General features: G+C 38.6%; 1 long non-coding RNA gene across 1 annotated transcript; it reads right to left on the bottom strand.

Moving 5' to 3' along the window:
* Positions 1 to 18740: 18740 nt before the first annotated feature.
* On the bottom strand, positions 18741 to 22643 carry LOC146545633 (uncharacterized). Its single transcript, XR_014881268.1, has 3 exons — positions 22594 to 22643; positions 21879 to 21994; positions 18741 to 18775 (listed from the first exon to the last, which is right to left on the bottom strand). It is a non-coding gene; the product is annotated as an uncharacterized LOC146545633 (long non-coding RNA).
* Positions 22644 to 25862: the final 3219 nt, after the last annotated feature.

Genomic DNA, 25862 nt, shown 5'->3' with positions numbered 1-25862 from the left:
AACAAGTGAAGACCCTCACATAACAAGTTACTCTGTGCATACACAATTAAGAAGTTTTTGGGGTGAGTTTCTAGAGAACTTGCTTTGAGCAGGGCCGAATTTTATTTTATTTTTTTATTTTTTTTAGGGGGGGTGGGGGGGAAGGAGTTTGCTCCATTTTTTACTGCCAAAGGCTTGATTAAATATTGAAATTTAGGGTATTTTGAAATACTGATTACAGCTAAGATGCCTAACTTTGTGAGTAGCTTGGCTGTCCATTTTCTCCAGTTTTTATCATCTTTATCTAATTGTCCAGATGTCAGAACAATAGAACATTAAATTTTGACATAAGGAAGGCATCAAGAAAATGTATATTGCTTTTATTTTTATATACTAGTAAATGCTTATTTTGGTGAGTATTACCCCAAACGGTCTGCATTGTTACAGTTTAAAAAAAAGAAAAAGTTCTAACTGCTATTCTGAGGTTAAAACAAATTTAGATATCACAAGAATTAACCATTTTACATTTTAACAATTTGACTATCTTATTAATCCTATTGTTTAAGGCTATTCCTGTGTCAGCTGCATTGCATAACATATTTGCTCAGCTGAACAGCATGTATTGTTTCTGTTTACACTGATCCCACCTCCACTAGCATGTTTTTATTTACAGACACTTATATCATTGCTTGCTGGGCCTTATCTGCATCACTACCATCTACAGCAATCATGATACCCCTCATGTGCCTCACTGCAGCAGCTGCTACTGATCAAGATGGATCAAGATCCAACCCAATAACTTTGTGAATGACTATCACATGGAATCTTTTTCATTGAATACTTAAGGAGAAAACATGCATTTTTACCATCTCATGCTTTTATTTAAAGTCTGAAAATGCACTTGAGGCTATTCAGTCTCCTTTAAGGAGATCATGGAAGAAAAATATAAATAATACAAAAGCAGATTTTAAGGTATCTCAGTTTTGAAATAGCATGCAGTTGATTCTGTACTCAAGGTACAGTGCAGCTGTAGGGCTAGTTTGTGCAATCCTTCCATCCTTTATTTGCAGAACCCTAGTATGTCTTTCTCATATGAGCATTATTAGATTTAATGTGTATTTAATGTTTCTAGAGTTCCAAAAGAGAAAATGCAGATGAACAATGTATTGCTGTTAATATTCAGCTTATGATTTATTATATTGAAACATTTACAGACAATGTCTGTATTAGGCCCTATTATAAAGGAGGCTGATGACAGTATTCTCTTTGAGATCTCTTCAGAAATATAAATAGGGAAATTACTCTCTGCTCACTACAGTTTACTTCTATTTATACCTAGGCTATAATGCCTTATAAGGTTATAAGGCTGTAAGATATATATGCTGCCCAGTTGAAGTGCTTCTACACCAATGCACACAACTTGGGAGACAAACAGCAGGAGTTGGAAGCTGCCATGCTACTAGACAACCATGTTTTTGCTGACACTGAAACATAGTGGGATGATTCCCAGGACTGGAGGGCAGCTAGCTACATGCTACTCAGAAGAGACAGGCAAGGAAGTAGGGGAGAAAGGGTTGCCCTCAACATCAAGGTTCTTCAATAGTTCCAGGTATACCTGTCTCAGAAGAGAAGAACTACATTCCCCAGAGGACTTCTCATTTCCTTCTTCTATTCAGAGGAAAAGATAAAATTGTTCATAGGTCATGGGAGGTTTCCACCTGACTCATGGGTGGTTTATTCTGCTCTCCATCCAAAACAACCAGGTCAGAGAGTCAAGTACCTCAAGGATAATTGGTCTAACGCTTAAAGACAAATGTAAAGAAGTCATTGAGAACTTCAGCATTTTCCTTATCCTTAGCGGTCATGTTCCCTGCTGCATCCAGTAAAGGACAGAGATTCTCCTTAGCCCTCCTCTTACTGTTAATACATTCCCATAAAAAAGTTTTGTGTTCTCTTTCACTCCAATAGCCTCAGGAAAAGCTCCCTGTTCATCCACACTGGTCTTCTTCCCCATCAGCTCATCTTGCAGGACAGAGGGATAGCCTGCTCCTGCACCTTCAAGTCTTCCTTCTTGAGGAGCAGCCAGCCTTCCCAGACCCTCTTACCCTTCAGGACTGAATCCCAAGGAACTTTCCCTACCAGCATTCTGGACAGTTCAAAGTCCACCCTCCGGAAGTGTGAATGAGCAGTTTTTCTGCCTCAACTTCACCAAGAATTAAACACTCCACCATTTCATAGTCACTCTGTCCAAGACAGCTCTCAACATTCATGTCTCCCATCAGTCCTTCTCTGTTTGTGAATAGCAGGTCTAGCGGCGCAACTGCCACCTTCCAGTTTCTCCTGTTTGTTGCCCACACTGTGTGCATTGGTGTAGATGCACTTCAGCTGAGCGTCTTGCCTCACCCCCAGTCTCATTGTTCCTCTTGACTCATCTCTAGCAGGCCTCATTTTACCCGCTTCCCCCCTTCATATCTAGTTTAAAGCCCTCTCAATGAGCCCTGCCAGCTCCTAGGCTAGAATCTATTTCCCCCTCTGAGACAGCTGAGAACCATCCACAACCATCAGGCCAGGTGCTAAATAAACCCCACCCCATGGTCAAAAAAAAAAAAAAAAACCAAACCAAACAATTCTTGCATTTGCACCAATCTTTCAGTCATATCTATGAGATGGGATTTCCTGCTCCTTCCAGTGTTCTTCCCTGCTATAGAAGGGATAGAGAAAATACTACCTGTACACCTGCTCCATCCACTTAACCACCCTAGTCTCCTTCAGCCCTTTTTGACAGTCCTCAGGACTCTCTCAGTAACTTCATTGCTGCTGGTCTGAGCTATCAATAAAGGATAATACTCAGAGGGATGAATCAGGCTAGAAACATCCCAGGCCCCAGGGAAACAGTACACTTCCCTGCAGTTAGGGTTGGGCCAACTTAAAGGGCCATCCATTCCTCTTAGAAGGGAGCCACCTACAATCACCTTTTGCTCTTCCTAGTAGAAGCAGTTCTGAGACAGCCACCTCACCCTAGACAACCTAAAAGGTGGGCGTCCCACCACATCCTCATTTACCTCTCCCTCAAGTTCCAGAGCCTCAAAGCTATGTCACTGCTGCTCCTGTCTTCACCCCTGCAACGTCAGAATGCTGATGACAGTGGCACCCAGCAGCTGTTCCCTAGCAGAGCTTCCCCTCAATCAGGCGAGGCAGGCAATTCCCTGCTTCAGCACAAAGTGTGTCTGCTCCAGGCATGCAAAAAAAAAAAATAATAATAATAAAAAAAAAGGCTTCTATGGGTTCATCAACTGGAAAAGGAAAGTCCAGGAGCGTGTGCCCTTCCTAGCAAGCAATACAAGTACTAGTAACAACAGACAAGGAGAAAGTTGGAGGTATTCGAGAATATTTTTGCCTCAGTCTTTATTAATGACTGCTCTACACACAGCTGTTGAATAAATAGTTCAGAAGATGGGAACTAGGGGAGCAATGCCTCCCCTGCTGTAAGTGAAGATCAGGTTTGTGATCACCTGAAGAACCTGAACATCTGTAAGACTATGGGTCTTGATGTGATGCATCTAAATCTTAAGGAAACTGGCTAGTCTAGTTGCCCAAGCCATTCTCTGTGTTTGAACAGTCATGGTGGTCTTGTGAAGTCCCTGGTGACTAGAAAAAAGGCAGTATCACATCTATTTTTAGGAAGGGTAGAAAGGATAACCTAGCAAACTACCAACCTATCAACCTCACTCCCTGTGCTAGGTAAGATCATGGAGCAGATCCTCCTGGAAACTATACTATGCCATATGAAAGAGAGAGGTGATATGGGATAACCAGGGGTGACTTCACCAAGGGCAGGCCCTGCCTGACCAACCTTATTGCTTCTTATGATTGTGTTGGACAAGGGAAGAGACACTTATGTCATCTATCTGGACTTCAGTAAGGCTTTTGACACTGTCAAAAGATGCAAAATACAGAATACCTCTCCTACAAGGATAGACTGAGAGAGTTTGGGTTATTTGGCCTCCAGCAAGATCTGATAGCAGCCTTTCAGTAACTAAATAGAGGGTCTATAAGAAAATAGAGGAAAGACTCTGCAGCAGGATCTGTTGTGATACGACAAGGCGAAATGGTTTCAAACTAAAACAGGAAAGATTTAAACTAGATATAAGGAAAAAGTTTATGGGTTTGATTATTGTTTGATTTTACAATAAAGGTAGTGAAGCACTGAAACAGGTTGCCCAGAGAGGAAGAGGATGCCCTGTCCCTTGAGACATCAGGCTGGACTGGGCTGTGAGCCACCTGGTCTAACTGTGGATGTCCCTCTTCATTGCTAGATGACTTTTAAATGTCCCTCCCAACTCAAATAATTTTATGATTCTATATCCCACACTGTGGTGTCATTGCATAGGAGACAATTTGGGCAAATAGAGACCTCCTTTCTGAGGCTTAAGTCTCAATGACCAAATCAATTCCACTATATCTGAATGATTCTGCTGATAGTTGTGTTGTTTGCATTTCACTGGCACCCTCTACTCCAAAGACAGACTGAAGGGACAAGACAGAGAGGGTGAAGCATTCTAGAGACTACCAACGCTTTAATCATTTATTACGTTATAAGTACATTCATCACTTAGGACTGCAAAGCAGCAGTACAATTTTAGCCTCTGGTCTCCTTACTGCCTGGAACACATGTCGCCATCCTGAGCTGAAACTAGTTCAACACAGCTAATATAATCTAATTGGCCACCTCAGATTAAGAAATGATTAAGAGATGTCTACGTGATTATGGACATTGCCTTCAACAGCATGCCATGTTCATGATTTTCTTTATACGTAAACAGAGGCTTACGAAACAAGATAAAGAGCCCTAGATGTACCTCAACCCACAGTCAAGATAATTCAAAATCTCTTCAAAGCAAGTCTGGCAAGGAATTAGGTGCCCCACACCACACGAAGAGCCTGAACTGCAAAACCCTTTTCTCATCAGTTTTACTTGTAAATAACTTCACTAGAACCAACCTGACCAGGAAAGCTTTTCAGTCTTGATGAGTAAGGCATTTTTCCACCATGTAAACTATTTTTAATCTCCTTAATCTTTTCATCCAGCGATGCTCAAGAGCTATTATAAAGACTCTGTCTCTCAGCCCACTATTTACTTCCCACTAAGGTCAGAAGAAATCACTGAGCAGGTTCTTGGTTGTGTAACAGAAACCAGGCAAAAGGAGTAGGTCTCAGATCCCTATTTCTAGAATAACAACATGTTTTGGCACATTTTGCCATGACTACAAACACTGAACAGTGCACGTTGCCCAATTTAATTAAGTCTTATTTCAACCAAGGACGAGTAAAGATCCAGAGCGCAGAAGAACCAAAGGTAAATAGCTGGAGGAGTATAATACTCCATTAATATAGTTTTTGTTTTTCTCCTTAAAGTAAAATTAAAATTATCAAATTATGATTACTTAATCATTCAGAGATCAGAAAATGTCACTGAATCCATGGGCTTTCCATAGCTACTACTGTTTCCTAAGTACCTAGGTGCCGCAGATGTCCTCAAATGTCCTCTAGCAGCATCGGCATTAGTTTGTCTAGGCACACAGATACCTTTGTTCTCATCAAGGTTCTCAGCAGCCTGTGATAGAGGCAGTCACAGAAAGGGCAGCATCTGGCTACTCTGCATTCAGATGCAGAGTAATGCAAGGTTACAGCTCAGCACCCTGGAATACAGCCATTCACAACCTTTCCACATTGCATGACTTGATACCATCAAGATTCAAGTGACCACTTTTTTTTTACCCTTTTTTCTTTTTTTTTTTTAATCGTTTTTTCTCGAGTTAACTTTTTATATCAGGTAAATGCTATTATTGGGAAAAGAAGTAGTGAATGCCTGCTTCTGAGTTCAAGTGGCATAAGTTCAAGTGGCATGCAGTTTGAGACACTGGTTTATACTGGCTCAGTGTTAGAACTATTAGAATTTCATCCACAGCACTATTTTCTTTGTTTTCTACATAACTGAGAAGGACATCATTCCAGCTGGAATTACTTAAGCACAAGTCATATCCTAATGCATCAAGAATGAATCATTTACCTAATTAGAAATCTTTTTCTCTGTTCACATTCAGTTTTGCATATTAAAAAGACACATAGTAAATGTAATCTATTTTTTCCTCTCATTTACACTTTTAAATATTAGTTCTTGATAGGAATTCATAGAATAAAAGCTATAGCAACTAAAAATGTTGAACCTCATGCTTTTAGCTACTACACATTTTAAAAGAATATACTGCTGCTGATTTGCATTCTCTGTCATGTTGCTTCAACTTGATTTTTCTTGAAAGAAAGAGATGACACTAAAAACACTGAGGGAGAAACTGAAATTAAACAAAAAACCTTAACACAAAAGCATCTCTCACCTAAAGTAAATTTGTCTGTTCTTAACACTAGCTCTGTGCCTAAGTTTGCATCAGAAGAACAAAACAATAATCAGGCAGATAAAGGCAAGTTTCTTACCTAAATTCCAGACTAATGTTGATGTGCATTAAGAACTGATGACGAAAACAGGATGAAGGGATCAGATGGGACGAAGAGCTGCCTGAGAAATAAGCACTAAAGAATAAACACAAAGCCATGAATTGGAATTGAGAATACCCTATTTGACTCCAGTAGAAGCAAGCAATTAAAGGAATTCAGGAGATGAACAACACTGATTTAGCCACAGGACTTGAGGTCTTTAATGTCTGCTTCCTTCTGAACAAAAGCATAGAAAACAAAAGAACATCCGTATAAAAATATATAATGATGCTTATGGCCAAGAGGAAGGGCTGTTGACAATGGGCTTATGTTTAGTGGCTCCAGAGGTATGAAGTGCCTTGGATTCATTACTTCTGTGGACCTCTGTTCCTTTTGTCCCTCTGTTATTCAGCAGCATAATCCCTGGCTGAGCACAGATTGATCAGAGCCAAATTCATGAAAATTCTTACCATGTTCTTCAAAAACTGGTTTTTTGTTTTTAAGGTCAGAGCAACTTTTGTTCTGATCACTTGAGCTAAACTTACAGGCCAGTTCTGAACTTTCATGAACAAACTCACCGGAGAAACTGGACATGAGCTTATATTTTTTTCCATCTGTTATCTCCACACAACTGCTATTTAGGAACGTGCCAGTCTGGGATACGTTTTCAGAGAAGAAAGTCTTCAAAAAACGCTAAACCTCCCTTATTCAACTCAAATTCTGCAACTAATCTCAGAACAGATCTTATATTTGTCCTCTGTGTCTTTGCTAGCTCAACTTTCTGCGGCTGACTCCTATTTATCATTCGTGCTGCCGGGCAGCAGATTTATTTTACTTAGGGGTTTTAGCGACATCTGGTGGAACTACGAGAAAGCTCACCTCTGAGAAAGGCCACAATAAATCCCACAAAACACGCTTTGTGGTTGTTGGCAGATAGCAACTGTTAGTGGTCAGTTTGATCAGGGTAGACGCAATATATCTACCAAAGATCACATGAGGACGAGATAGAAAAAAATCCTCCGTTCTACTCTGGCCAAATTCATCACTGAAGGGAACTCTGACAAGAAGCTAGTCAACATAATTCCTCTGCACTATTTGTTCTGTCTTATAATGCAGCCTCAGGAAAACAGATCTGAACCTGGATCTGAACTCCAGATGCTACCAGCTAGCGGGTCGTCTCTCATCATAGTGAGCATCAAGAATGAAAAAAATCATTCAATGCAGAGAGAACATCTCAAAAAATACTCAGTACCTTTACTAAAAACATAAATTGCACACAAATGATAGACATCATATTTCAAAAAACACAAGCTTTTAGAAGTTTACAGACTTCTCTGGAAACTTGTTCAGCTTCTATACAAAAGTAAAACATGAAGTAATTTGGAGGAGACCTGAAGAAACAGTCATTAGTCAGTTGTCACCTCTGACTTGCAACCTACTTTTTTTCTACAGTTAAAAATGTGTGAATGATTTTGATTCTGCAAAAGAAATGTCAGCATAAGTCAGAGTTTTACCTGTCAAAACCAAGGAAAAAAAATCACAGGATTTCAGATTCTAAATCACGTATTGATATCAGAGGCAAAACCTCTACACAATTACTGGTCTGAAATGAGAAAAAATTTTTTACAAAAAAGAGGAACTTTCAGTGGCTATCAAAGTTGTTAAGATCCATACATTTACCTTGTAAGCATGGACTAGTTCCATTGAATCCTTTCTTTTCCCAATTATTTTACTGGATCAACTGGTCTTCACTGCCAAAGTTGAGAAAAATGGACATTCCTGACACAGATTTTTCAGTTCTAGATTTACATCCCATTAAAAGTACTGTCAAAATCACTATGCAGCAGCTGGTTATGAGCATTTCTACTTTCAATTCCCTAGAGGAACTTTTGGAAGAGCTGCAGTTAATTAATCATTAATCAGTGACATTTAGACAGTTCTCAGTTTCACCCATCATAGATATTCAAATTCACTTCTAGGCATCTGGATGTTCTAATTGAACCTGATACAGAGTCTATAAAAACTGCTGAAAATAAATCAGTGGTATTTGGAAGTTCTCTCTTCTGGTACATTCAGCCCTTCAACTCAAAACTAGAATCTCATGCAAATACAAAGAAGAAAAAGAGCAATTGTTACATAAACAGCATTTTAATTTGAGAAACTACCTAAAGGAGTGGACTACAACAAAGTTAGGGTAAAGGATATATTCTCTGTCTGAATCACAAAGATATTCTACTTTGGGAAATAAGATTAGGCTCCATCACTTCTCAAAACTGTAGACAGGGAAGGTTTTTCACTTTCTTTTTTTTAAATAGACATTCCCTTTTTTTAAAATCCTTTTTTTTTTAAAAAAAAAGGACATTCCTTTTTTTAAATAGAGTTACTTTATCACAGTTATCCATGCGTATCACTGAACCAGATGTGTAATGCTTCTCAGGAATATTAGACAACATACGAAGAGGTAAGTACAGTTGAAAACTCAGCAACTACGATTGGTATATTCTGCTCTTCACAGAAAGCAATAATAAGTCATCCTGAGATAATCATTACAGCCTTGACTCTGACTTACCAGCACGTCGTGAATAATCCATAGCTAGAGACGGAGGAGTACAGCATGCTTTTCTCTACTGCAGCAGGTGTATTGCTAGGAGAGGGTGAAAGGAGGGAACGTGAGAAGGACTCTCCTGTATCTCAGTGAGTCTTGACTGCTGGAGTGGCCTATTGACACTCCTAACAGTTGATACAGATTGAAGTACTTTGTGAGCCACTCTATCTTGCCTTGCAGGAACTTCAGCTCTACTCAGTACTAATAAGGCAACGGCAAGAATGTGATGTCTAGTTTTGGGCACCACACTTCAAGAAAGATGTGAATCAAACAGTGTGGAGAGGTAATGAGTCGAAAGAAGTGCAGAAAACAGTTGGGATAACAACAATCTTCTAGGAAAGAGAAAACAAAAGAGTTCATGAATTATCTATAAAGATTTAATAAGTTACTGAAGAAAGAGACTATATCCTTAGCAACAACAACAAAGAAAGAAACAGGTATAAAAGGCATCAAGGGTACAACATCTTTTTTTACAGTACTGTATGGTTAAGGTTTTGGTTTTTACATGAGTCACCGCATTTCTTAAAAGTTATCTTAAATAATTAAGTATTTTCCTAAGCTTATTAATCTCTGCTGCTTTGGAAAATAATACATACCCCAAAAACTGACAAAGATTTGTTTTCTGAAAGAAATGGTGTGAACGACAGTAATCAAAAGACAGTCAGGATGGATGAAAGTAGACAACAGCATCCAAGGAGTGCGTGTGTCTGAGAGAAAGGAGAGGGGTTGCTCACACTTACATTTAGAATTTCAACATCTTAATCACTGTACTATCCGAAAAAGAAAGAACGAATCCTACTGGAAAATGGAAAACTGAAGCAGAATGATAAAAGTTTATCACACTGAAAACTGGCTTGAAAGATCTCTTCTTTCTCATGCCTCCTGTTGCCATTCCCAAATGCACTTGTTCATTTTCAACATCTTAGAAGCAATAGTAGTTCAGTGTGATAATACACTGATTTAGGAGGTTCACGAATGGACGAAACCTAGAAGGGCATCAGGATGAATGACTATGAACAGCTGAACCTACTGTGCTAGTCCTCCTGGTAAAATATTTTAATATTATAAACATTATCTTAAAATAGTAATTAACTATTGTATTGAATTTATTATTTATGATATATTAATATATTTATTATTGTATGAGTTTTAGAATGTTGTGGTGTTCCAGAGGTACGGAGCCCAAACAATATCCAGACTGGGACTATGGAAGGTACCTGCATTATATATATTCTTGCAGTTACAGATGAAGTCATCCTCTCTAGAAAACAGTTTCAAAACTTTCTGCATTCCTCAGCATAGAGGCCAAAAATCTCTTCTTTTAAGGTTAATACGTTTACCAGGGTAAATATAAATTCTGCATACTTCAGTTTACCTGCTCAGATTTGCTGTGAGACTTATTCAAACATCTACTATACTTTCTGAAAGGCACGAAATTGAATAACATAAATAGCATACATAGATATTTATTAGCACTTCCATATATTAGCAGAAGTTACATAGAGATTAGACTCTAAACTGTGACCCTACTTTCATCAGAATTTTTTCAGTCTGGCTTCCCCCCTGCCCCTCACACAAGATTGAGGAAAAGGTAGTTCAAATGTATTTTAATAGCTCAGGAAAGTGCCAGGGTCAGCAGAGAGTTAGCATGTGGGCCTCTCAACAGACAAACATCAATAAGCCATTTTTCCTGGAGAGAAATGTAGTCAATAAAACATTAAAGAAACATGCTTAAAAAATTTAAAAGCCCTTTCAGATTCAGAGAGCCCATATTATGACAGCAACTGGCCACTCCAGGATGCACATTACCAAAGCACAAAAGCACTGCTGAGGCAACTGAAGTAATTCTGCCTCTGGTCTTCTGTCTCACAGCATACCCAGGACACACATTAATGGCTTAATGTCTTATTGCTTAATTAAATGATTAAATGTTTTGAATGCGAATGACAAACTGTTAAGTGGTAGGTTCTGGCACATCTCACCCTGAAAACACATTAAAATCTCTTGCCATCTGAAAACAGGAGATGAGAGGCTCAAGCATTTGGCTGTACACTACATAAAATGAATCCAGCCCAAACACACTGACAGTGACAATGAGTACATAAAAATGCACAAGTTTGCTTCCAGTCTCTGTTATGCAGGAATGAGAAAACAACATATGAACATGTGATTCATCATCAGCCAGCATTAGGAAAGCACCACAGCTCTGACTAAAACTCCCCTGCCAGGTCCACCTTTAATCCTAAAGAACCTGAGTTTGTACCATGCTGCAGGGGATTGCTGACAGAGTTATTGTTTATATGGGGTTTAATCACAAAAAGACAGACCAAGTGATTTAGTTTGTCCTTTGAGTCATGAGGTCTCTAGAACTGACCACTATGCAAAACCAGAATGGAAATGCTTAAAGAAGAGCACAGCCTTCAGGCTTGACAACTCTAGAGAAAGAAATTTGAGCAGCTATTCATTCATTGTAAACTTCAGAGATATACAAAAAGGCCAAAACAGAAGCCAAGAGACACCTGAATAAAGCCACTAAAAGTCATGAGCCCACAGAAAAATCAATCAGTGTTAAAAATTTGTCCTTGAAGTCAAGCAACAAAGAGACAGAGTCCAAGAGCATAACACATTCTTTAGGTCACATCCTTAAAGAACAGACAGATTTAAAAAAAAATTCTCTAAAGACAGAAGTCAAGTTATACAGGTGTACAGCTCTTGATAATGAAATCCAGTACAAAATGAAATAGATCCTACAGGATCCATACAGTAGGCATCTAGTCATGCAGTTCACAGTAGGCGCAGGCTAAGCAGGGCAATGAAAGACAGAAGCTAGTAACTCCCAAGGAAAAACTACATGTCCAAGCATGAGGACAAGTTTCACAGGCAGAAAATTGCTTCCTGCTTCTACAGACAAGTATATTAGATTTTTGCCTACATATATGTAGCAAGCTGCCAGTTCAAACATGAAGAGCAGGATATCTTTGTTCAATAGCTCTCTCAAGCAGAGGGAGTTCAAAACCAACATGTTGCACCTTGAGAAAACGCCCAAGTGCCCATCCAGAGATGGGGTTGGTAGAGGACACTCTTCTTTCCAAAATTTATTTCATTAACAATTTTAAAAGGGGCATCATGGTTGCTTTGCATTCTGTCTTAATTTTAAGATAACATGGCACAGAAAATGGATTGTTCATTGATAGAGAAGATGAGCATTACAAAATTCTGGTGTTCTAATGACAATCACAATTCTAAGTCACAAATTCAAACAATAAATCTTATATAAACAGTATCTCAAAGTTCAGATTTCGGGGGGTTATATAAAAAATATTTTTATAAATCCCTCTACCTCAAGATTTGTTAATTATTTCCTTCTGTGTTCCAAGCACCATTTCCAGCTTGATACTTCCCACAAGCGCAACAGCCTGCTCTCTCTTCCATCATTACTGGAAATAGATATTACCAGCTAGGCAGTATCGAGAGTTAGATATCCTTGTGTCTTCACAAACATATTCAGAAACTGAGTGCATTTCACTTTGGTCATTGAAAGTCTCAAGCATGATTTATCCATCCTCAGCTTCAATGATCTCCTTAGTTTTAATCTGTTGCTTTTAAAGTTTATCAAGTTTCAGTTATTCTTGTACAGGGGGTAGTACCAGTATTCTAGGTGGATGGATTGGTTCTTTTTATCATTCCAAAAAAGAAATTATTTTTCAGTATTAGTAAAAAGACTATCTCCTTAAATGACCTCCTGCAGAAAACAAGAACAGTGGTCTCTTTCCATAAAAGCAGCTCCAAAAGACTTATTTCTTGCATCATATTCAACCCCCTTGCTGACTTGGTACCATTTAGCTTTGTCTCTAGTATAATATTTAAAATAGATGATTGGACAACAGGCGTTTTCTAACAGCAAGTCAGCTATAATAAACTTAGACAAGTGGTACAAAGCAGATTGAATTTGATTTCTGTAATGTATGCTACTGGCACAATTTCATTTGGGGAAATCAGAAGTCTAGCAGATTGGTTGAGGCCATTGTTATAATGATGCTCTTCCTTCATGCCCCTGCTGTTGAAGGGATGCATGCTGAGATAATGAATCAGATTAAGTACCATGATGACACATTCAATTATGCTTTTTCTCCAGAAAGGTCACCAGATTTTGGCAGGTAGGTAACAACCAGCTTTGGAAAGGAAGCAAAGAGCTTCCCCTCTTTCCTAACATAGTGACCTAGGAACAGTGACATGCACATTTGAGGCCAGGAGGCTTGATTATTGTTATTCAGCTTCAGTTTGCAGAAGGTTCAGAAGCTTGTATGCACACCAGAGCAAACATGACATCCTTTATATGAACTATGAAATGGATTAATTTTCCTAAGCTAATACCTTCACATCAGTCAATGGAGTTCTTCCACAGTCAGTAACAAGTGGGTCTCCTTATGTGAATTGGAGTAGATGTTGGGAAGCAAAATCTTACAGTAGTAAATCATCCTTATTCCCACATATTCCTCTGCTAATCATTTTTTAGGTGATCAGTCACCAACATCATGGCAGTGACTTTTCCCACTCACTCAGTAACAACCAAACCATCAGTGTGCTATTAGCACTCTATGGGCTGAAACTAGGGCATGGGGAGGGCACAGCACAGCACTAACTCAAGTTATGGCAAATAATTTTATGCATTTTGATACATCCGCTAAATACAGTCCTGTGAACAGCAAAAAAAAAAAAAAAAATGCAGCCATGCTTACTGTTTTAATAAAGGAATTTGAGAATAGGTTTAATGATTTTATATCTTGAAACTTTTATAAGCTCTGTCTTAGAAATATCCCTCACTTCATAATCACATCTTGTTTGTGTCATTGCTGTTTGGCAGCATGTATACATGTGAACAACTGTTTTCAAGGATGAAGTATGGAAAGAATAAAGTTTCATCAAAAAAATGTAATGAACACTATGAGAACTCTTTAAGAACTGCAACCACTTCCACAGAACCAGCCTGATACAAAAACAAGGTCAAACATCCCACTAGTTGTCTGGTTTTGTTGCTCTCTCTCATGTTTTAATAAAAAAATACTAAAACAGTTTTGCTACTTGTGTACATTAGCTATGCTATGTATTTTATATGCAGCCCAAGACAACAACTCTTCACTCAGTGCAGCCCAGGCAAGCCAAAACACTGGATATTCATGACATAAGGTTTCAAATGTACATGTAATTTGTGGGGTTTGCAAACAAAGTTCCATCTTGCTTTAATCTGCCTTAGTTTGTTTATTCAGTTGCTTTAAATTATTACACAAAATAGAAACTTTGTACCTCTTATTTTAGGAATAGTTCTAACATACTTGCTGCTTAGTCAAAAGCCTGGCTTCACCCATCGCTTCATTTCCTTTTGTTACACCTTTTGCTCTTTGCACAGGAAAGACATTAGGAAGAAATGACACAGAAGCAGCTGAGACCTGAGGAAGCGTGTCAACTAACCATAATAGTAAATACAGAAAAGCTACCTTTGTAGACAGCAACCAGGTACATGCTTCATATAGACAGAGCAGATTCTGAGACATTCTAAAATATATTCCCCAACCCAGATGCACGCTTTCCATCGTGTTCAGGTGACACTGAATAATTTTGTAAACATTTTTAATCTACACTAAAGCACCAAGGACGACTCACATGCCTAGCAATATACAGGGCTCAAATAATTTGCCGAGTCGTGAATAAGTAGTTGGAGTATTTAGTTACATATTTTTCTTCTTAAACTATAATTGTGACATTGCCCATGGGCTTTACAAAGTTTATAAAGGAGAACACGTGCCATCCAATATGTATGTGAAAAACTTCTGTTATTCTGATATCTTTGGTTTAGGTTTGTTGTTGTTTCTGCTTGCTTTATTTTGTAATTAAGTTTATGGATTGACATTTTTACTTAAAACAGCACTCAGATGCTGTCATTTATATGAGAACTTGCTCAAGTATTGTAGCAAAAAAGCAGTCCACGTGGATAAACACCTTCAATCTAAGCCTCTGCTGTTCTTAGTTGAATTAAATGCCATGAAACATTCAAGAAACCCACAGTGGTTCGGGATGCCATCTAGCATGCTGGGGGAATATTGACACTGCTGGAAAGGATACAGAATTTCATTGCCGTTTAGTTCTGAGCAACATCTTCACCATCTCATCACTAGATGGCGGCGACCTTCACAAATCTCTAATCAATGAGAGCTTTATTCTCAACGGCACTTGCCAAATGCATGCTTCTCCCTTCTTAAAATCCATCAGCACCTCTTTGCTTTCTGTTTTGCACACTTTCCTGCAGAATGCTTTTGCAAACAGCATAGTAGATCTATTTTTAGATAAGGGCATTTTGGAGAGAAAAGGCTATGTCTAAGGCTGCAAATTAATCATTTCAGAAGTAGATCATTTCACGAGACTTCGACAGCCCTGTAATGTAGCAACTACCCCATGTTCAGTCTAAATGACAGTCAAAAATAAGCTAAATATATCTTTACTAGTAAATATAGCATTATATTATGCAAAGATTTATTTCAGTCATTTTTATAACTAAAGTGTACATTGATTAAAGACAGATTTTCTTCCTCAATGTCTGTCACTTAACATGCTCCCCTCCCCATATGGCCAATTTAAATATCCACATAAAGATCAGTCGTAAATATTTACTTATGTGAATGTCACAAATGCAAGACCAAGCCCATCTATGAATGGATGAGTTAGTGTGGGAGTAGAGAAGGAGTATATGGAGTAAAGAGTTCAAAAACCTGTGAAGTGATCTTTCCTCCCCCAGCTTGCAAGCTATAGATATAGTTCACATTTGAAGAGAGGAAAAACTTTCTAGTTTCTAACATACCAGCTTCTGGAAGTTCACATAGATCAATATAGTGTAGTGATGACATTTCATATCACAAATGCAAAATAGCCTTATGTGCAAACCTATGCATACATTTGGATGCAGAAACAGGTATTACTTACACATAACCAGCACTCTTCTAACATGTTTATCACCATGCTACTTATTAAGAATGAAACAGGAGAAATCAGACCCCGTATAGGTATGAGTCCACTGAGGTGGTTCTTATTTCACTCTCATTATTTCATTGTAACCTAGGAGACTTCCCCCTGTTTGGGGAAACACAATCACCTACTTAGTTGATGGAATAACTCTCACACTGAAGCATCCTCTTTTTTTTTTTTTTCTTTTTTAAACTACAGAAACTGCTTAGGGTTATCCATCTTCACATAGGTACTTCTCTGAAGAGCCTAAAGTTAGACAAGCTTGCTTGTGACCTTTCTGATAATGCAAGTTGCCTTCAGTCTCTGGGATGAAGCATGAATAGTTTATCTACTTTCTTGTACTGTAAAAAGAAGCCTAATGAATTTCAAGGAAAAATATCAGCTTACACCAAGCAGGAGTGCAGATAGAACTGCTATCTGTAAGTCTCCTGTACAGTAATGCAGTGCTAGCACTAGGTTCTCAATATATAAGAGGTTATAATAAAAATAGTGTCCAAAGTGAATAGGCCTTGAGTTTACAAGATAAGTGTATCAGTTATTCAGGCTATCACTTAATCAACACTGACCTCGTAAGACAGTTTCAGCTCCTTGGTACTCTGACCCTTGGTCCCCACACTTAAGAACCTACTTCAATTGCACAGAGTCACCTAGTTTCACATGATGATAAGTTCTGTGAGATTTGATAGTTAGGAAGCATGAGCAATTTTCTTTACAGTTAGTTGTAATCCATATAGTAATTAAGACTGAAGAATGTCTTCAACCACACACCTGAAGAGCAAAAATCTACTGATTAATAATTTAATTGAAATATGGAAGATTTTCTTTACCAATCTAATGTTTAGCCACTATTTTCTTCATTTTGATTAAAATTTCAACATCTGGTTTTTTTTTGTTTTTTTTTTTTTTTCCTATATTCTTCACAAGTCCAGACTATTTATACAGAACACTGCAGTGGAGCACTTCAGATAAAAGCGTAATGATTGGAATGGTGTTAACTCTCCCCCCCCCCATCTGACTATATAGGTATGAGAAGAAATCACCAAACTTTCTGTAGCAGAGACACACTGGCTGTTTGATCATCCCGTATTGTACAGATCAGATCAGAGTTCCAGTGTACTAGCGTATTTTTAAAGAACTTCAGTTGCTAAGAGTTAACGAACTGGGCAAACAGTTAATAATAGTCACTATTAGCTCCTCTAGAAAATAGAAGGTTTCCAGAGTCTCTTCAGACTGCATATATTGGAACAACCATTTTAGGAGAGTGCGTTCTTGTCCCAGCTAAGCAGGAAAGGGAAACTTAGAAATCTAGGCACTGAAATCTTACAAACAATATTAGATTTTCTAAATATTAGATTTTCTTTTTAAGTTCTTTATGGTGATAGTGGTGAGGTGCTAGCACAGAGTGCCCAGAGAGGCTGTGGGTGCCCTGTCCCTGTAGGTATTCAAGGCCTGGTTGAATGGGGCCCTGAGCAGTCTGCCTAATATTAAATGTTGGAGCTTCGTGATCCTTTAGGTCCCTTCCCTCCCAAGCCATTCTATGATTCTATGATGATTAAATAACAATAATAGAACTGTTGAATGAGCATTAAGGATAAAAACATCTCAAACTTATTACTTCCTTGCCAAGTTATTTGTAGGTATTAAAAGATAAGTATTCCAAATAGTATTGGACTAGCTACTGTGTCTGACAAGCATTTATAAACTTGCCACAACATAACCAGTCCATTTTACTTATCACTTCTATTTAATATGCCAGTTTTGCTCACTCTTGAGAAAGAAGTTAGAGATAAGGCAGCAGCTAAGAGAGCACCAAGAACTGAGAAGCATACTCAAATTAATTAGCAGCATGAACTATGCTGCTGCACGTAAAGATGTCAATCCCTTCTCACAAATAAAGTCTCTTTCCAGAAAGAGAAAGAACTGTACACAGAAAATCACTCCCTTGTCTAAGCAAGGTGCAGATCTTAAGCTTTGTCCCTTCTGAATATTCACAGTTCTCCCTTTAAAAAAAAAAAAAGTGAGCTAAAGTCTCTACCTTTGCTTTTGTGTGTGCACCACTGAGACCCTTGGCAACTAAGAGATGTTCATGCAAAGTTTTTATCCACTAAGAATCTCAGATACAAACATAATCTACACTCTAAACTATTTAGACACAGTAAGATTAAAAGCATTTGCATTAAGTAGCATCCCTTCAAGGTGCAGAAGTATTATTTTATTCAGTTTACAAACAGTGAAGTCAAAGCCCGTAAAAGGAATGAACATACGGTGCATATATGCAGAGGGAACATAGAGTCTGCCCAGACAGGACAAAAGAGCTTACAGCATACATATTCCTCCTGAACCTTTTTCACATACATCTTTCCCTCCTGCCCCCCCAGCCTTGAAGACTGTTGTTTCTGAGAAACAGATGCTTATCATTTGGACTTCAGTTATAAGCAGTGTATAGGCTGTAACTAGAAGGCTAAGCTTCTTGCCCTCTCCATTGCCTTTAAATCACTGAAAGACAGCAGTTCTCAATATTTCCAGTTTAGCTTTGTGATTTAAGGTTGATTTGTTACAAGGTAACTCAGAGCTGAAGACCTGGAAAGTCTTTGCCATCAAATGGAGCCAAGAAGAACTATCATATCATGTTGCTGTCATTGGTGATGTCATGCATTCAGCAACGGGACCTCTCCAAGCAGTCTACAACACCAAAAAGTGGAATCAGAAGGAGGTGGAAAGCAAAGTGGGATAAAGAATGAAAAAAAGATTAGATTTACTGTTCAAATCCACAGAAAGAATGAATTTTCTTGGAGTAGGAATAGTCGCTGTAGTGAGGTATCTAAGAGGTACCTTAGTTGTACATTTGTCTGGGGTTTAAGGTCCTTGTTAACTCCCCTCAACTCCCAGTACATTCATTGAACACATGTTGTTGTAAAAGAGTATGTTTTTGCCAAACATGAAATAAAAGCAAAATAAATTAGATTGCTAAGTGTTCTAGCAGTATTTTAAACCTTAAAATTGCACATTGTTACACACCCAGAAGAAATACTCATCCTTTAACATACTGGATCAAAGTACAGGCTTCAAAGTTTTTCTTATTTTCTCACACAAGTAAAATTCTGGAATTACAATCCTGAAGACCCCATAAACCACTGCATTGGCACAGCCCACAGGTTTGCAAAGGTGAGATTCTAACAAGGATGACAACAGTCAGATTGCTAGAGCTCTTTTGTAAATAATAAGAGGATGTATGCCAACAGAAATAAGACTGAAGACTCAAAACTAAGTCAAATACACATTACCTCTAAGGCTTGCAGGAAAAGCAATCTGCCCAGCCAACTGTTTACACACTAGATGGAAAACTCTTCTGCAAGATTTAACTCCTATTGCTTCTGAAACCAGCTGTTAAAACACTGCCAGTTCAATCTCCCTTCTTCTCTAATACCATTCCATTGAATAACACAGCAAACCAAATGTTCATTTTGCAACTAACACCATAAGTAAAAGCAAACAATAAAAAAAACTTAGTAAGTCTTTTGCAAAAGCTTCTTTACTTTTTCCTTACTGGACTTCATTTTTCCTGAATAGTCCTTATATCTTAGATTCTAATTACTTAAGTATATTTAGAAATCAGTTTCCCAAACTTAAGTTATAATATTACCAATGTATTTATCCATCCATATTTTGCAGAACACAGAAATATTAATGTTTGTAGATTAGTCATTGCCTAGTGAAAGTAGCTGTGTAGCTTTAGCCTTGTTCCGCTAACTCCATCTTCCATAGTACATTACAGACAGCTTTTCATGATTTATGACTTCTGTGAAAAAGTAAAATCCATGATGTATCAGATTATCTCTTAATTGGAAACTCTGTCCACAGGAAAAAAAAATGAAAGCAATGTGTGCTTGAACTACAATTTTGGGAAGCATAATACAGGATTCTTCAGCATGTTTCTTTATATTTTTAATTGAAGATTTTCTTATTGAAAGCATCTTCTGCCTGCCTTTAATGGTGCTCTCCCTCTGCCCCCCTCCCCCCAAAAAAAATCACTGATTTAAACTGATAGTTGCTTTGCTACTGCAGAAAAAGTTGTTATTTTCACCTGCTATCATAACAATATGTGGAGACACCAAGAAAACTCAAATTATATGATGAAGTTAAGAAAAACAAAAATAGATTTGTTCTTATTATTTCAAATCCATACTGGAAGCTTTAAATTTCCCTACATAGTTGCTTGTTTTCTCCTTCTAGCTGACAAGGATTTAGTCTAGAATTCTAAGAGATACTCAGATAGTTCTACAGACAGATGTAGCTGCTGACATGGACAGGGAATCCTACTACTGTCAAAGAAAGTAGGACCTGCATGAAAAAAGCTGCTTTGAACAGAGTTTTGCTTAGAAAGAAGCAAAATTGCTTCTGACAGGTTCTTGGTGACAACAGGCAAAGCATTCATGGGTAGGCTAATGGTCATATACAAAAAGAAGAATGGAACTCACCCAACTGGTGAAGGGGCTCTCTGGATCTGAAGCACTCCTTTCCAGGAAGCAGCCTAGGTCCAAGAAATGCTTGCCGTTCAGCGGCTGACCCTTATACGAGCGCAGGACAGCTGGAGCATCAGTCCACCCCATCTAGTCATGTGGGGATCACAGGTGCAAACAATTGGCCTGTGCTCCCTGGGCCAGCCACACTCCTTCACCAAGTGCTCAATCAAGAGTTCAAGCTCTGACCAAACAGTTTCCTTACAGACAGTAATGCAGATGGATATTTTTGTTCATTTATTTTGTATATTTAAACAAAAAATATATATAACAAGAAAAAGTGTGGTGTGGAAATCATGATTAAAAAAGACAACATTCTCAGTCGCTTTCAAGTTTTTGTATAGAAACTTTTACAAATCTTTAATTTTCATTTACTCAAAGTATCCAGAAGCATAGTGTCGATACATTTGCTCCCCACTGCACTACTTTTAAATATGAACAGGAAAGAAGTTCAACTGGTTTATAATTAATCCTTTTTTTTTTTTAACTTAGAGGTTTTTAAGTTGTTTTGCATGTATACATAAGACTGTTACCATACACTGTTTCTTTGTTTTTAAAAATCTGTACTAGTGAAATGAACCAGAAACAGTCAAATTTGTCTCGAATGCAATTTGCATTACTTTGGGTCTCTTAAAACTTCTGTAAGTGCAAAATTATAAAACTGTTAACTCAATAGAAGTATATAATTATTGCATTTTTTCATGTCATTCTGCAAATGCCCACACTGGATTATCAAAACATACCTTGCCTGTAGAAATACTTGTAAGTATCAGAGAATCAAGCATAGGCCAACGAGTTAATCAAGTATGTGCATGGCACAGGGCACCAAATCCCTTCATATTATACTAGATGATGTAGGAAAACAGAAGGTGAGTCAGAACTTCCCACATCTGCATGTCATATTTCTCTAGAAACATACTCAAGAGTTCCTAAAATATAATGAGTCACACCAAAGCATTTCTAGGGAGTATGAGTAGTTTAACAGAAAGGTAATTAGGTTTTAGCTAAGTATGTCTGAAAGCACCATTTTAATTATCTCCATTGCTTGAATTGAAAAAGCAGCACCATCCACATGCCCATGAATGGAAGCAAACTGTCTTCGTTTTTGCAGAACTACATCAAAAGAAATAAGGTCAGCTTCTTAATGTCAAACTGATATCTGGAGGATTTAGCTCTCTTACCTTCAGGCAATCTGACATTAGAAAAACATAATAAGTTCACATTGATTGCTGGGGAAGAAAAGAAAGGTGACCCCAAGATCTCACCTTTGTCTAACGTGGAATGCCTTTTCCATTCACACTGCAATACTGGTCTTTATTTTGCAGTCACTCCAGTGTGGGTTAACCTGGCAGCAGCTCAGCACCATAGAGTCCATCGCTCACTGTCCTCAAGGGATGAGGGAGAGAATTGAAAAAAATATATAGCTCATAGGTTGAGATAAAAATTGTTTACTATGATAGAAGAGGAAAATGGAAATAAAAGTACAATTATAACAACACATATAGCTACAACTCAATTACTCAGCACCTACTGACCCACCAGCAACACAAAGTGTCACCATCACCAAACTACACCTTAAGCAGGGGCCACTCTAGCCACCAACCCATGGCTCATTCCTATTGTAGCAGCATGTAGATCTACTGAGAGCAATGAGGTTAAAGGGCAAGCTCTCTGTTCTCAGAGCCTTTCTCAGCACTTGCTGCAGCCTGAGCACATTCTCCATTTTTGCTTCTCACCTTTGACAGTGCAACATAAAAAATAATCCACCACTTGTAAAATAGATTAGAGGGAAGCATGTTTTTTGTGTAAATTTCAGCTAAAGTCTTCAGAACTAATTGTGTGTATTGACTGGGGACAGTGGTGGTTTTTGCTGCAGGGATTTTTGTTCTGCAACAGTTCCTAAGTAACTACAGGCCTGTCAGCCTGATCTCAGTGCCTGGGGTCGTTATGATACAGATTATCTTGAGTAAGATCACATGCCATGTGTGGGACAAACAGGGAATCAGGCTTGACGGACTTGTATGATTAAGTGACCCGCCTGACAGGTGAGGGAAAGGCTGTTGATGTAGTCTACGCAGCCTATGACTGTCTCCCACAGTGTTGTCCTGGAGAAGCTGGCAGCCTATGGCTTAGACAGGTACACCCTTTGAATAAAGAACTGGCTGGAGGACTGGTAAGCTGGTGAACAAAGTTAAATCCAGTTGGCAACCAGTCACGAGTGGTGTTCCCCAGGGATCAGTACTGGGCCTGTCCTGTTTAATATCTTTACTGATGATTTGGATGAAGAGATTGAGTGTACCCTTGGTAAGTTTGAAGATGACACAAACCTGGTGTGAAGTTGATCTGCCTGAGGGTATGAAGGCCCTACAGAGGCTGGATTGATGGACTGAGGCTGATGGGATGAATTTTGACAAGACCAAGTGTCAGGTCCTGCTGTTTAGCCACAGCAACTCCAGGTGACAATACAAGCATTGGGCAGAGTGGCAGAAAGACTGCATGGAAGAAATAATCCTGGGGCATTGGTCAGTGCTCAGGTAGACATGAGCCAGCGGTGTGTCCAGGTACCCAAGAAGGACAACAGCATCCTGGCTTGCATCAGAAATAGTGTAGTCAGTAGAAGCAGGAAAGTGATTGTCCCTCTGCACTAGGCACTGGTGAGGATGCACATGAATACTGTGTTCAGTTCTGGGACCCTCATTACAAGAAAGACATTGAGGCCTTGGAGAGTGTCCAGAGAAGGGCAATGAAGCTGGTGAAGGGTCTGGAGCACAAATCTTATGAGGAGTGGCTGAGGGAGCTGGGATTGTTTAGTCTGAAGAAGAGGATTCTTAGTGGAGACCATATTGCCTTCTGCAACTACCTGAAAGGAGGTTGTGGAGAGGTGGGGGGTCAGCCTCTTCTCCCAGGTAACCAGCAATAGGACAAAAGGGAATGGCCTCAAGTTTTGTCAGGAAAGTTTCAGGTTGGATATTAGGAAAAAATTCTCTGAAGGAGTTGTCAGGCACTGGAATGTCCTGCCCAGGGATGTTGTTGAGACACTGTCTTGGAAAGTGTTCAAGAAATGTGGAGATGTGGTACTAGGAAACATAGTTTAATGAGCAATATGGATGACAGGTGGACAGTTGGACCAGATGATCTTGGAGGTCTTTTCCAACCTTAATGATTCTATGATTCTATGAATACAGAGACCCCTGAGTGCCTGGACTTAGTACACTGTTTTGCATATCAAGTAGATACAAAATTGTCAGCACTAAAAGAGTATGTAGTCCAGCTAGGTACACAATACGTTGTATGGCAGTTATATAGCACATACAGGTAAACACTTGTTTGAGATACTCATTCTTTCCAATGCACAAATAAGAAATCATCTTAAAATGAGGAAACCAAAGGACACTCCTTCAACTTTCTAAAGTCTTTTTTAAGATGTTGATAAATAAAGGGCAAGTTCTTTTAAGCAGCTTGCTATGAATGCACATTGAATGCTAGAAGTTACCTTTCTGCAGCACAGAATGTCATTATTACATCATTTAGATTTTTATGAGTGGCACAAAATGTCTCTATTGTGCCTGCAACAACATGCTGAGTGTAACCAGACTAAGAGCTCCAGGTTCACACTGTTTGGTTCTGTCTGATCAGAGCTGACACTTTCAGTAAAGATAAACAAAAATGCTATATAACACTTCTGTCACTTCTGCATTGTTGATCAATAGCTTTCTCTTTCTACTGTGGAGTAGCCTAATTCTTTTCTTGGTGTCTCTCTGTTGCTAGGTGCATCTCTGATGTCTCTTGCTAGTTATATCTCATTTTGTTCCTTTGGTACATCTGATGTTATCTTCACTTGCTTATGCTTTCTCCTTTTATACTTTCTTTTAAAATGAGACTCAGCCTGGACTGTGTGTTCCTTTATGCATAACAGAACTCAGAGTTCTCACTGTCTGAGTTTTTCAATGAATTTTCATCTTTTTTTCACTCCATCATGGCCCATCACAGCAACAATGTTTTAATTTTTTTTTTTTTGTATAGCCACTAAGTTTTAGTCAATGTCTTCCAGAAATCCTGACTTGGCCACAGTATTCTAACTGCCTCACTTATGTCTCAGATTCTACTAATTTTATCATAGAGTCATAAAATTGTTTGAGTTGGAAGGGACCTTTACATGCCATCTAGTCCAACTCCCCTGCAATGAACAGGGACATATACAGCTAGATCAGGCTGCTCGGAGCCCCATCCAGCCTGACGTACAGCATCTCCAAGGATGGGGCATCCACCACTTATCTGGGCAACATATTCCAGTGCCTCACCACCCTTACTGTAAAAAAAATTCTTCCTCATATCCAATCTAAATCTCCCCCATTCTAGTTTGAAACCATTTCCCCATGTCCTACCACAACAGTCCCTGCTAAAGAATCTGTTCTCTTCTTACAGACTCCGCTTTTCTTTAGCATTAGTATACTCAAAAATTTCTTAAAGTAAACTTGTTTTTATTCTTTGAACTAATCTTTTCATTACCTATAATTTAGTTTTTCTTTAGCTACACTGGGATCATGAGAAAACCAGGACTGTTCATTTGCTTTACTGGTAGGAAATACATTTCCTCATGTTGTTCTTTAATTCAGGCTATTGAGTCAGACCATCCTTCAGAAGTTCAATTTTTCAGGCTATATCTACTTTCATCTTTCATATTTCCAAATGCTATGTGTATTACATATCATTGGTACACAGTAACCAACCACCTAGACTGCCAGTGATTGAAGGGCTTACCTTTTTTTTCTTTTTTAGGTTTGTTGTGCAGGGATTGTAAATGTACTTTGGTGACGTGCAAGTTCAAAGGGTCCTTTGTAAGGACCATTCCACAGGGTATGGTTTTACACAGTTATATGAACGTATGAATCATCTACTCATACATTCTGCCCTTTGGAAGATCTGATCTTTAGAGGAGTCTGCAACTGCTAGACAAAACTGAGAGTGAACTAACACCTGACATATAACAGGTAACCTTATAACAAGAGGTAGTTAGAGGAACACTGGCTGACATGGTCCAACACAGTCCAGCTCCATACCACATCTTGTAACAACTGACCATAGTCAGACATCTGTGGAGCATATTGTCGTTACCTTTAAAGGATGTGTCACCTGGGAAATGCAGACATTCAACAGGTATTTCAGATTCTTACCAGATTCTGCACTGGATGGTTCAGTGCTGTCTTCATATCTCCTTATCCTTCCCTGGTAGCAGTCGCAGAGCTTGC

Source organism: Meleagris gallopavo, chromosome 1, assembly GCF_905368555.1.
Source record: "Meleagris gallopavo chromosome 1, MGAL_WU_HG_1.1, whole genome shotgun sequence".
NCBI classification, from domain to species: domain Eukaryota; kingdom Metazoa; phylum Chordata; class Aves; order Galliformes; family Phasianidae; genus Meleagris; species Meleagris gallopavo.
The sequence above is the reverse complement of the archived record's forward strand: the minus strand, read 5'-3'. Positions and strand labels throughout refer to the sequence as shown.